Source organism: Rhinolophus sinicus, chromosome 1 (assembly GCF_057876585.1).
Source record: "Rhinolophus sinicus isolate RSI-liver-muscle chromosome 1, RSI-T2T, whole genome shotgun sequence".
Lineage (NCBI taxonomy): Eukaryota > Metazoa > Chordata > Mammalia > Chiroptera > Rhinolophidae > Rhinolophus > Rhinolophus sinicus.
In genome coordinates, this window is record NC_142501.1 from 124,433,527 (window position 1) to 124,447,653 (window position 14,127).

Genomic DNA, 14,127 nt, shown 5'->3' on the forward strand with positions numbered 1-14,127 from the left:
AAAGACAACCTACTGAATGGGAGAAGATATTCACCAATGGTACATTTGATAAGGGGCTAACACCCAAAATTTACAAAGAACTTATACAACTCAACACCAAAAGATACCCAAACAATCTAATTTTAAAAATTGGCAGAGGACCTGAACAGACATTTCTCGAAAGATGACATACAGATGGCCAATAGATATATGAAAAGATGCTCAACATCACTAATCATCAGAGACATGCAAATTAAAACCACAATGAGATATCACCTCACACCTATCAGAATGGTCATCATCAATAAATCAGCTAATAACAAGTGTTGGCGAGGATGTGGAAAAAAGAGAACCCTCATGCACTGTTGGTGGGATTGCAAATTGGTGCAGCCACTATGGAAAACAGTAAAGAGGTTCCTCAAAAAATTAAAAGTAGAACTACCTTATGACCCAGCAAGTCCACTTCTAGGTATTTATCCAAAGAAATCCAAACCACTAATTCAAAAAGATATATGTACACCTATGTTCATTACAGCATTACTTGCAATAACCAAGATATGGAAGTGACCTAAGTATCCATCAATAGATGATTGGATAAAGAATACATTATATATATATATATATATATATATATATATATATATATATATATATATATATATATATGATACACACACACACACACACACACACACACACACACAATGGAATATTACTCAGCCATAAAATGAATGAAATCTTGCCATTTGTGACAACATGGAGAGACCTAGAGGGTATTATGCCAAATGAAATAGGTCAGACTGAGAAAGACAAATACCATATGATTAGTTATATGTGGAGTCTAAAAAAACAAAATAAACAAGCAAACAAAACAGAAACAGACACATAGACACAGTGAACAAACTGATGGTTGGCAGATGGGAGGGGAGGTGGCAAAGCTGGGTGAACAAGGTAAAAAGATTAAGAAGCACAAATTGGTGTTGACAAAATAGTCACAGGGATGTAAAGTACAGCATAGGGAATATAGTCAATAATATTGTAATAACAAAGGTTGGTGTCAGGCATGTATGACTTATCGGGGGGATCACTTCATGAGTTATATAAATGTGTACCCACTAATCTGTACACCTGAAACTCATGTAATATCAAATGTCAACTGTAATTGAAAAATGGAAAATAATTTAAAATATATCCATATATCTATAATAAAAAGGAACTACACTGGAACCACCGCCCCCCAAAAAAATGTGGTGAAAAGACATGGAAGAACCTTATATATTACTAAGTGAAATAAACCCATATAAAAAGGCTACATACTATACTATTCCAACTATATGACCTTCTGGAAAAGGCAAAACTATGGAGACATTAAAAAGATCAGTGGTTGCCAGGGGTTGGGGGAGGAAGGGACGAAAAGGAGGAGCGGGGAGGATTTTTAGGGCAGTGACCCTATTCTGTATGATACTATATGAGTAATCATACCTTTGTCCAAATGCATAGAATGTATAACACAAAGAGTAAACACTAATGTAAGCTGTGGATTTGGGTGATAATGACGTGTCAATGTACATTGCTCAAGTGTAACAAATGTCCCACTCTGATGCCAGTGTTGACAGTGGGGAGGCCATGCATTTGCGGGATGAAGGGCATATATGGGAACTCTCTGCACTTTCCACCCAATTTTGCTGTGAAATACAGTCTATTCAAAAATTTACTGTAGCCAGATGGAAAATGGTAAACTTGATGTTTTTTTTTTAAAGATTTTTTTTTTTTTTTATTGGGGAAGGGAAACCGGACTTTTATTGGGGAACAGTGTGTACTTCCAGGCCTTTTTTCCAAGTCAAGTTGTTGTCCTTTCAGTCTTAGTTGTGGAGGGCGCAGCTCAGCTCCAGGTCCAGTTGCCGTTGCTAGTTGCAGCGGGCAGAGCCCACCATCCCTTACAGGACTCCAGGAGTTGAACTGGCAACCTTGTGGTTGAGAGCCCACTGGCCCATGTGGGAATCGAACCTGCAGCCTTCGGAGTTAGGAGCAAGGAGCTCCAACTGCCTGAGCCACCAGGCCAGCCCAACTTGATTTTTTTTTAAATTGGTAAAGCAATGCTTTATCAAGGCTACTATATATATCTTGCTTTGTCTACTGCAAAATCTTGCCTCGAATAATCAGAGGGGTTCCCCTAAGACACATTCCTATCTGTTTAAATATTTTGGAAGAGTTTTCTCCTGGGAATTTTATGAAGACATCAAAGAAAGTGTTGAAAATGACTAACTCACCCATCATAAGTGCATTGATCACACTACTCTGTGACATGGTAGGTGGTGGAATGTGTTGCCCAGGCGACAGCCGGTCTGGGGGCTCATTTAGGAAAAGAGTCAGAACGTCCAGCAGGTATGACATCAAGGACGGGAAGAGGGAGAAAAGAGAAGCTGTAGGAATAAGCAGCCAGGAAGGTTCTAGAAGCCTGCAGGTGTCAGATTTGACCTCTCATCCTAAGGCAGGCTATTTTATTTTAGCTACTAGGTGTGAGCAACTGTGTAACCATAGGGATTATTTATAACAGAAGGAAATCACACATCTTCAGAAAAATACTAACCTCTACTGAGGCAGGGACAATCCAAATGCTGGATTACTTCACAGCGAAAAATAGTTAGGTGGCAAAAACAGATAAGGATGCCTGGTAGTCATGTTATTAACTAGCATTCAATGGCTAGAGGGTTCTGAAGCTTAAAAAGACATCATAGGCTGCATAGTAAACCTGAGCTGGAGGGAAAGAAAAAATATGGTACTCTCAGTTTTAAAAGAGGTTAGCAAAATACGTCTTAGAATTAACTGCCCAGAACGTCTAGCTTGAATCCATTGTGAAATAATTGAACAAATATTAAGAGAAAAGAAACCTTTAAACCAACTAAAGTTTAGAAGAATGAGGACTAGAAATCATGTTTTACTAACTCAATTGCCTTTTTATGGAATGATAAAATTAATATACAAGGAGAATGCAATAGATGTAACATAGCTGAACTTTCAAGAAGCAAGTTCTGCCACATCACTGAATTTTACCCAATAAGTCAATTCAAACTTGCCAAGATCTAAATATGTCCCCTAGATTACAAAGTAGATGGAAATCTAAGCAACATCTAATGATGAATGATGGGGGACACTTGAGAGAAAGCAAAGTGCTCTCAAAACTAGCTCTAGCTTGAATTTCACTTTATTCATCACTCTTTTCATTAGTGATCTGAGAAATCAACACCATGAGTAACAACAATGCAAACAAGTAAAATGCTACTATGGATGTTTACATTATTTAATGTCACAAATGGAAAGAAACTTACCAACGCTTTTGTTTATCTTCCCAGTTGCCTTTTCATTTGTCATTGTGATAACTACTTTGATTTATGTAGCTAGTTAAGTTTATTAACTTTTCAATTCAATTGTAGTCTTTTTTTTAAGTAAAAACCAAAATATACTTGTTTGCTGGATATACTGCTGAGCAGTATTTACGTTGATCCACAGCTTTGCGGTTTCTGTACGACTCCCACCTTCCATCATTAATTCTCTATGTGAATTAATTGTGGTGGAGAAAACCAGCAGAAAGGCCAACAGATAGAACCTGGGGGATGGAGAGAAAGTAAGTTCAGGGGGATCTAAAATCAACAAAAATCCAGATGGACATTCAGGGGGATACGAAGAATGTTGAAAAGGATAGGAAAAAAGCTTAAAAGTTAAAGGAAAGATAATGAGTAAAATGATTGATGAAGGACTAAACACAAACGGAACCAGGAATAAAGAGAAAATGTATGGCAGTTATAAAAGATGAAGGAAGAACTGAGTATCTGTCACAGTGATCAAAGGCAGCAATTCAGGGTTTGGTTTCAGAATAATTTGTAATTGGTAAACATTGAAATAAAAATTTCATTTTATTGTTGCTAATAATTCAAGGGTATTGTTTGTTTGTTTGTTTACAATTTTTTACATACACACCAAGTACAGAATGGCTGTGGTATTACTATGGATGGGAACTGGATTTTGGGACAGTCTAATTTAATTGAGTTTGTATAAGCAAATTGTGGTTCAATTTGCCTTGTCAATATTGGTAAATTGATTCTGTCTTTATGTGAAGATGAACTAGTTGTATATTTGTATCAATAACAGGAAAGTAAAGTATCAGCACAGATGTTCAGAGCTCTCCTTTATCCATATGAGAGAACTATTAAGTAGGAGAATCTGTGATTTTATTCTGTGCCCTCGGGGAACAAAAAAAAAAAAAAGGAATAAAAACACGATGATTCATTTTCCAAAGGAGTTTGTTTTCTATTGATGATTGCTATGGTTAGACAATAAAAAAAATTACAAATTGAAGGTATTTGGCATCTCTTTAATGGTGACATGAAAGTCTGTCATTATGTGACTAGAGAAGAAAAATATATGTAGATCGAGGCATATTTATACAAAGTCCTGACCAATAGCTTTTTTCTTGTCTTCCTTTGGCTCTGACTCCTTCTGTAGGCCTAAAAAATAAATCTCAAAAGGTTTTTTGTCTTAATTTCACCACCTAAAATAAGTAGATTATAAACCTTTATTGAGAAAGTGTGATAAGAAATAATTCATTAATTAACGTGAAATGGCATAGGTTTTAGTTGCCTATTGTGGTAGTAATGTTTCTGCATTGTAAGTTTGAACTTGAAATTGTATGGGAACAAATGCAAGTTAAAACAATGCAAGTTTTACTTTCGTCAAAGTGCGTATGAGACATAGAGGAAAAACTGAGGATTGCTAGATGGGATGGGGGGTGGGGATAAGGGGGAAGGGGAGGGTATTAGAAAGTACAGTAGCTAACCACAAGACTGTCATGGGGAAACGAAAGTCAATTTGGGGAATGCAATCAATAATCTTGTAAAGATTTTGTAGGGTATTCGATGGACACTGAAGCTGTGGAGTACAGCATTAGGAATAGAGTCAGTAGAAATGTAATGGCTGTGAGCGATGTCAGAGGGGTAGTAGATGGGGAGGGGGGTGTCTCTATGTGAGGGATATAAATGATAAATGTCTATTACTCTGTTTTGTGCACCTGAAACTAATTTTAAAAAATGAGTAAGTTCGATAACTAACCTCCAAAATCTATTTTCATGTTATTTTTTTCAGACAGGACATATTTTTAAGTAATATTTTTCTTTATGCATTCTTATAACTTAAATATTCAGATTTTTGTAGCTACAAGAGGCACTGTTAATATTTTCAATGACACATTAATGTATGCTATGAATGATTGTGTTACGTGGCTTGTTTATACCAGTAGTTATTTTTGATATTAGCCATTTGGTACAAAATACAATTCTTACACATTTCAGGAACATAAAGTTTACTGCTGCCTCATTACCATGCAGAAGCCAAATACAAGCAAAAAAATAACATTCTATATTAATCTTCCAAAGTCAATGCCCATAAAAAAGGTATCTCCATCGTAAGGCTATATTTTGTAGTGTCATTTTAAGTATTCATTTTGGGGGGAACTGGATCTCATTGAACTTTAAAAAGTATCTAAAATAGACTCAATTATTTTTTGACTTGTGAAATGTAAAATGTCGTCACAGTACATGAGTGAAGTGACAATGACTTTGCCTGACCTTTCCTTCCACACAATCACTTGGCTTTTGCTAGTGGTACTATAGAAATTTCCCTGGGCAGAGCACTATCAGAGGGGTGCATCATGGAGAAAACATTTTAGATGAAAAACAAATGGTTTAGATGAGGGGGTTGGTATTTTTGATGGTTTGTTTTGAGTAAATTATGGGCATTTTCCTGCAACTTCAAGATTTTCGGGCAACAAATGCATTGGAAGAAAGCAAAGTGTCATCACATATACAGAGGTACCACAAATAGTAGAATGTGTTTGAAGGTAAAACAAACCGCGTCGTCTTTCACTTTCTTCCACTATAGTATGATTGGTTACTTTTAAGTTTTTCTAACCTCACGTATCTTCAGCTGATTGGTTCAGCTAGCTGGGAATGGACAGTCACGAGGTCACGATGTTTGACTTGTGTGTAGACCAAATGGCCTTATTCTGTCCCATATGCTCAAATCTATACCCTGGTGTAGTGGGATGAATAGTGCCCATGCAAATTCACATCCACTCAGAACCTCAGAATGTGACCTTGTTTGGAAATAAGGTCTTTGCAGGTGTAAATAAAATGAGGTCATAATGGATTAAGGTTGGACCTAATCCAATGACCATGTCCTTAGAAAAAGAGAAAAGAACATAGATGTGCACAGAGGAGAAGGCCATGCAGAGATTAAAGAATGCCTAGGAAAGCCAAAGATTGCCAGCAACCACCGGAAGCTAGGAGAGAGGCAGAGAGAACAGATTCTCCCTCAGAGCCTCCAGAAGGAACCAACCCTGCTACACCTTGGTCTGGGACTACTGGCCTCCAGAACTGTGAGAAGATAAATTCCTATTGTTTTAAACCACTCAGTTTGTAAGAATTTGTCATGACAGCCACGGTAACCAATACACCTGGACAAACAGCTTGCTCACATTCCACCTGTCACACGGACATCCAAGACAGAATGTAGACAGGCTATGCTTCTAGATCCAGCGATGGGACATCAACAGTACATCAGTAAGGAAAAGACTGCATCTTCACAATTAAAGGATGTAACTAATGTGCCCAAGTCCATCCTGCTAAACAGCAGCTCAGCCTCTTCTCCTCATAAAGAGTGTGTCCAGAACATGGAATCTCAGAAGTGCCGCTAAATTCTACCACCTCAACTGTACAAAATCTGATGATAAAACAGTAAAAAGAACTCTTTAAGAAGCCAGCCTTTTCCTCAAGTGTGTCCTTAATTAAGAATGAGTATTGTTGAAGATAGCAGCATCCTTTCTATTTTAAACGGAAAGGGAATTTTGCTCACAAAATCTTTAGAGAGCTGGAGGGTCAGGATCTAGGTGGAGCCTTTAAAAATAGCTCCTGACCCAATACCTGTGAGCACAGTTGACCTCCCTCTGTCATGACCGGGAAGATGAGGACCAGGGAGCCACTGCCCCAGGTGTTGACTCCTGGATGGTGGTACCTGAGGCAATATCCAAAGAACTGGAAGCTGTTGCCACACCTGCTGGCTCTGAGAACACATGGTCCTTGCTCCCTCCAGAGTGGAGGGGGCTGACCCCAGAATGATGGGCAGGGCCAGCTACATACTTTGTGTGGCTAGTACAAAATAAAAATGCCCCTGCTCGAAATGATTAAGAATCAAGACAGTGACAACAGAACATCAACAAGTGTGGGGCCCTTCTAGACTTTGGGCCCTCTGTCACAGCCCATGAAGCTGGCAATGCCACGCTATCTTGTTAATCTGTACCTGGAGAATGTGTACCTCCTGTACTACCGCATTTCCCCACTTAACTCAGGACCAAATTCAAGTCTGTGAGAGTGTGTATGACTGGCAGAATCCTGGCTGCAAGGCATCTGAGAAATGTCCTTTTCGGCTGTCCAAGCTCTACCGTGAAGGAAGCTCTCTGAAATGAGTTGGAAGAGATGCTGAGTGAGCTGATCTACTGTATACACCCCGTGTTCAAACTCCAGAAGCAAAGATAGCTTTTTGACAGAGCAGTGTGCTCACTTCTCACTGTGTAGTTTCGAGACTCACCCTGCTCAGTGGTGGCTTTTTGTTCACAATGCCTGATGTACAGTGGACAGAATAACAGTTCTTTCTCTGTGTGAGGCATGGGATGGGGGCTGGGGATAGGGTGATCAGTAAGAAAAGCAAGATCCCTGCACTCTGGAGTTTCCCTCAAGTGGGTGGAAATGAAACATTATCATGTGAACAACTAAATGAGATGATTTTAGATTACTGTTTCTGGGGTAGATATGCTGTACCTCCAAAATACATCTCGAAACCATTCCCTTCCGTTAAACATCAATGACACCATTTTATCCCAGCCAACACTCACCTCTCAACTGATCTCATTTTCATTCTTACCTCCCTCCAATCCATTCTCAGCAGTAGGGCTAGAGAAATCCTTTTGAAACATAAGTCAAATCACAGACATTCCCCTGCTAAACTCCCTCCCACAGTTTTGCCTTGCCCTTGGAAAAATTCCAGACCTTCTCATCATTCCTGCAAGAACACACACCATCTTTTTTTTTTTTTTTTAAGTTTATTGGGGTGACAATGGTTAATAAAGTTACACAGGTTTCAAGTGTGCAATTCTGTATTACATCATCTATATATCACATTGTGTGTTGGCCACCCAAGGTCAGTTCTCCCTCCATCACCACACACCATCTTGTCTCTAACCCTCCCCACTTGCCCACTATGTCACACCAGTGTACTTTTTGCTTTTTGGGACATGCCAAGTTCCTTCCTACCTCTGTCTTTGAACTTATAGCTTTCATAGCTCACTGTACAGCCCACTCCTTCTCAGCTTCTAGCATTCAGCTAGAATGTAAAAGGCTCTCTCTGACCACCCTATCTAGGATAGAATCCCCACCCCACCCCACAGCTATTCTACAGCATATCACTTGGCTTATTTCTCCTCAGTCTCTTATCACAGTCTAAAATTATCTGGGTTTTTTTGCTTTCCCTTTTCCCTCCATGAGGCCAGAGGCCTTGCCTATCTGATTCAGTCTTCCACCCCAGGTTCAGGCCAGTGCCTGGCACATAGTAGCTGCTCAAGAAATATTGTTGATGGGCTGATTTACTGATGGATTGATGAGTGAAAAAATTCCTGCGTTCATGGGGCCTAGGAAGTTCGGTCAGCATTTTTTTTTTTTTAAGGGAGAAGCAGTTAAACTTAAAACCTGAGCAATATTTGGGATTGCTGTAGAGTTTGGGGGAATTAAAGCTGAGAGTTCAAAGTAACGGACAGTAATCAAATCATGCCGGTCAGCTATTCTAGAAAAAATGCAGACTGGCTTTGGGATAAAAAAGCCAGGCCAAAAACTGTCCAGTAGGACAGATGATCTCACGCTTGTTTACGGGTTGTTTTGAGGTTATTCTCTTCCTGTTCACACAGTGTGAGTTCTTACAGCAAGATCGCATACCCACTGAGAACAGAGGCCCTGTCTTTCTCCAGGGTCCCTCAGTGGCCCCCAGTAGCACCAAAGTGGCTCCCTGCCTCTTGCCTAAGCTCTCTAAGGTCTAAGGACTAAGCCCTGGGAAGGACGGCTACTGTTTTCAGGTTTTGCTTTCCAGCCTGACTTCCACAGCTCCCTGCACAGCATCAGCAGGTCGGGCAGCCCACGTTCATGTTCCTTGGGACTGAGGAGGTTCCTGGATGCAGGCGCTTTGGTTTTCAAACCAGGAAAGTCCTGGACAAATTGGGACAATCTAGTCGTGCTTCCACCAGGACACCAGAAAGAAAGTATCCAATTCCTTATTTTTTTCCCTCAAGGTCTTAGTCCTAACAGCTTGCTCCAGCCATTTCCTACTCCATATCCTGACTTGTGACCACTCTTCAGTATGTTTTCCTCCATTGATGGTGGGCTTATGCTCCTGAATTCTCACTCTCAGTCCTGCTTCTCTGGCTTCCCTCCTTGATGATGTCTGGATTGTTCCTCTGACTGTGTCATCCCACCACACCCCTTATATGATCCATTTTGTGCCCTGGGAGCTTGGGGTTCCGCCCCAACCCAATGCCCCAGGAAGCCCTCCTGCCATGTCAACTCTGGGAGGACATTCAAGTGATCAGCATTTCCTTAAATAGGATTAAGATGATTTTTCTGACTGCACAACTCAGAAAAACAAGCTGTGGGGGCAGAGCCCCAGAAAGTAGTTTCCAGGCTCTCGGCCTCACATAGACAGGTGCTGGCTCAGGTAGTAAATGGCCAACTGTGATTGCATGGCCATCAGCTGTGGCTAGTTGGCCATCAGCTGTAACCAGTGAGCCATTGGCCACTAATATAACTGCTGTGGCTTCGCTAGCAGAGAGAGAAAAATGGGGGGCTAGCAAGAAGATGGTGGCTGAGCCTGCAAGTGGAGCAATGAGGGTTGAGAATTGTATGGCTCCTGTTTCCTGTTTCTCCAACCCAGCCACCAGCGAGAATATAGTGGTATGACTCCCCCTACCTACGGCTCCGTGGGTGTTCCTTTTTGGCCTCACCATATCCTGCGTTCTTGTGTGGGGATCGGGAGCAGAGACCCCGCAGGCCACCCTGCATTACACAAGCCTATGGATTTGTAGTTATCTAGTGACCCTCTATTTTATAGGAGGTAGGTCTGCAAGCTTTTTCTGTAAAGGGCTAGACAGTAAATATTTTAGGCTTTGGGGACTACGCAGCCTTTGTCTTAACCACTCAATGTTGCCATTGTAACATGAAAGCAGCCATGGACAACATATGAACAAATGGGTGTGACTGTGTTCCAATAAAACTTTATTTACAAATACTGGCTGTGGGCCTGATTTGTCCCATAGGTGATAGCTGTGGACCTCTGATGTAGAACATTCTTCCATATAATTTTGAAAATAGTTTTATTAAGCCCACCACACAGCTAAGCTGTAGCTTACATGGTTAATGTTTTGTGAATGGGATTGCTATATTAATAGGGGGAAAACTCCCCTTATGGGCGGTAGTGTCGTCACTGTTGAGGATGGGGAAGGAAGTAACCCCAAATAGTGCTTTTAAAGGTAGATTTTGAGATATTAGCTGTTTCTATTTTTCAAACTAAAGAGTATTTATCTGTGGGGTCAGTGGGCAGTCCGCTATAGCTTTGAGAGGCTTGTGTAGAATGCGGTTTACCTCCTATGTGCAGTTTGTATTCCTAAGCCAACCGGTGTCTTCATAACGTATTTTGAAATGTGCTGCCCTCTGAAGTATACTTTCAAATGGGGAAGAGGTGCAAAGGGAAAGAAAACACTGGTAACGTTTTAAATTAATTTTCGGGACCGTGCTCACGAAGTGTGCGCACCTGGAAAGTATCTCAGATAGCAATCAGGAGGAGAAGACATACGTAGGAAACACATGCGAAAAGAAACCTATATTTCAGTAGAATGTCCTCACAGACATTTATCTGGTCCTAGAGGTAAAATGTGATTGAGACAAGGGCTATGACAAACAGGGCACTAGCATACTGTTGACCTTCCTAGAGTGGTCTCCGGTGCCTGGTTGTTTCAGAAGAAGAGTTCTCTGCAGAACAGGCTGCAGCTGCGCCTGCGTGCTGATTGCTGAGCAGATAGTGCTGAGTCTAGGAAACGAGAGCCTTAACAAGTAAATTCCACACCCCCTCGAATTTGTGCCTCGGTAGGGAATCCTCAGCAGGAAATCCTCCATATGTTTTCCTTTACTACAAGGAACTTCAGAGAACGAGTTCATTTCTCTCTCTTCAAACATCCTCACATGGCTGTAAAACAGCACTGGCTGGATGATGAGAAATGTCACGAGGAATTCGAGAGGACGCCTGCAGACGGAGTTAGGGGAGCAGTGACACTTCTGAATTAGATATTGGTTTTGGAGAAGTTTTCTTTTTCTTTTGTGGCTTACATTCTGGACTTTGTGGGTTTTGTTTTTCGTTTTTTGTTTTAAGGACAGTCTTGTTTTTCACTACTTCCCAGTAAATACAAAAGGAAGATTTCTCAAAGATGTGTCCTATGGAAGAATGGAGTTTACCCTGAGGACCAAAGGAGTATAGCTCAGATTAGGGACATCGCTCTTAAACCAAATTTGAAATTCAGGATTACTTGAAAAATATCACTGCAAGTGAGTACTTTGTCTTTGTTATTCTCTTTTCTTCCTTCTTAATCCCCTAATAAGCTTTTTTTGCATATTGTAATCTCAATGAAGTTATCAATTGGACTCTAAATATAAGTAAAATGATTTACCAACTCATAAATTAATTACAAGATGAGGTACAGAGTACTCTGCTCATAACACTGGTTAGCAAGTAGCAGGTCATATTTATAGTAATGTTGATGTTTTTATGCCAAGAATCATGTAATTTCATTAATGTTTGACATGAATATCTTCTGCCTCATTTCCTCCAGTAATATAAACTGTATTTTTGGATTGGAAAATAAGCAACTGAAAATGTCTTCTGAAAAGAGCGTTGTTGCTCTAGCAAGCAAATCAACTTTTGTCAATGTCTCTGGAATATTGAGGTAGAGTTGCTGAAAAACCTGTAAATCTCAAGTAAAATTTGCTGAAGGACCTGTAAATTGAGAGTAAAATTCGCTGAAACTGTGACTCTTGTGAACCCGTTGAAAATGCCCTGAAATTGTGTTGCAAATGTAAAAAAAAAAAAAAAAAAAAAAGCAAAAAGCAAAAAAACAAAAAACAACTTACTCTGTGTCAAAAGGGCATTGAAACATTGAAATATTTCAGCTGCTGTTGCCTTTCTTTGATTACACTATTAAATTGAGCTCCAGCTGTCCGTTTGTTGGCGCCTGCTCAGGACTCCAGGACCCAGAGTTGTCAAGCTGATCTAGCAGGATGTGGTTGGGTGGTGTGCAAGGAGTCAGGGAGGTAACTAGAAGGGGTCATAATGTTCTGTTCCCCTCTGGACTCCTAATTTCCAGCACCCATCCCTCAGCCCACCCTCCTCTCCTCCTTGTGTGGTAGCTGTAAATCATGAGTCTGCTACTGGAGATGTCGTGCTGCCTTTCCCAGCAATCATTTAGGGGACGAGCTGGCTGCTTTCAAAGTATTGTCTGGTTGACATGTGGGTGAGAATGAACATAGGGATGATCTGTGCTTCCTCTGCACCCCACTTCCCCCACTTCCCCACTAAAGCTGTCATCTGGGCCACAGCTTTCTAGACCAGGTGGTCTGAAATGATGCATTCAACAGGAGGATAATGGTGAAAGCCCCTTCCGTGAATGGAGACTGTTGCATTCTTCCCTCCAACTTCCTCTTGTCTTTAGATACTGTCTGCCTTGTCCTCTAAGAAACATGATTCCTGTTCACTATTGGTTGCCAAAGGCAGTGCTCGCAGAACTGGCCTTGTTACTGTTAAACATCATTATCTGCCAGACCGTCTCTAGCTGTCCTTTAAATTTTCCCCTCCATGTTGTGTAGCAGCTAGTTGTAGTCCAAGGGCAAACTCCTGTTGTGAACCACGGGCATCTGTGTCCCACTTTTGAAAGAGTTAGCGGTGACAGTGTCATCTTGGATGGCCTGAAAGGGAGCGGGTGGTCTGGGAACTGTGAAAAATGGACCCAAATGAGTCTGGTCTTTACCATCCAGGGTGGTTGTTGCTTTCAGGGGAATTACTTGCTTTCTGATTCAGTTGTGCGTAAGGGTTTGTGCTTTTCCCCTCTGGATGCTGGCTACCCATCAGCTATGGCGATTTTGGTGTTGGCCCCCCGACAAAGGAGAGCCATGAGGAAGGTGGGCTTCCTGCTTGTCATGCTCCTCCCTGACCAGTTAAGAGAATGTTCAATAAATGTTGCTTTCTTTAAGTGGCCTGTTGTCTACCTACTACATGAGCATGAACCTCTGTGCCTTTTTCCCCCCAGTGGGAATTATATTGCTCAATTTCAAACGACATCAGGTCATCTCTGCAACCTTGGACCACCTTCCTTTGTAAAGGGAATGGTTTCTTTGAGTGGCTCTTTTATAAACCTATGTCCTGGACAAATCTGAAGTACCATGTCCTGTGGCACTAGCAGGTGAGGACGATGGTGGTGGTGGTGGTGGCGATGATGATGGTGGTGCTGGTACATCTTACAGGTACTGACCACCATCTTTTGCCAGGTGTGATATTAAATATTCTATGACACTTACGGCATTAACCCTTACCTTACCTTACCTGTAATACAGGCAACCTCAATCACATATTTCAATGACTGAAGAACAAAAACGATCCAAGAATGTTCTATCAGTTAGCATCTGGTGTTCTTGTTTTGTTGTTGTCATTGTTATTTCTTTCACTCAAATGTATAACTACCAAGGTTGTGGATTGTCCAGGATTATTTTTGTATTAGTTTAATTTATGGATAACATTTCTGGCAGAAAATAGGTAGCCTAGAATAAGTAGCAGGTTAGGTTGGAGTGGGAGGAGAAATTGGGATCTCAGCAGTGAATTTTTGGTACATGTTTTGAAAATGGATTTTATTTCTCTCTGTTCTGCATTAGCCTCTTTGTAAAGTGTGACTTCACCTCACATTATGCTTCTCTGTATTTCACTTTCTGCAGGGTTACAGGGATAATTAAAATTAAACCT

The 14,127-nt window shown here is 40.8% G+C and overlaps 1 protein-coding gene across 15 annotated transcripts in view; it reads left to right on the forward strand.

Annotated features, from left to right (window-relative positions):
- The window catches only part of KIAA1217 (KIAA1217 ortholog), a 753,165-nt gene that overhangs the window by 358,776 nt on the left and 380,262 nt on the right, over positions 1–14,127 (forward strand). Inside the window, exon 1 of one of the 15 annotated variants that reach the window (XM_074324917.2) lies at positions 11,275–11,666. The exons of the other annotated variants lie outside the window; for them this stretch is intronic. The gene's annotated coding sequence lies outside the window, so the exon portion shown is untranslated. Of the gene's footprint in view, positions 1–11,274; positions 11,667–14,127 lie in introns of those variants that run through there. 15 annotated transcript variants of the gene reach the window in all.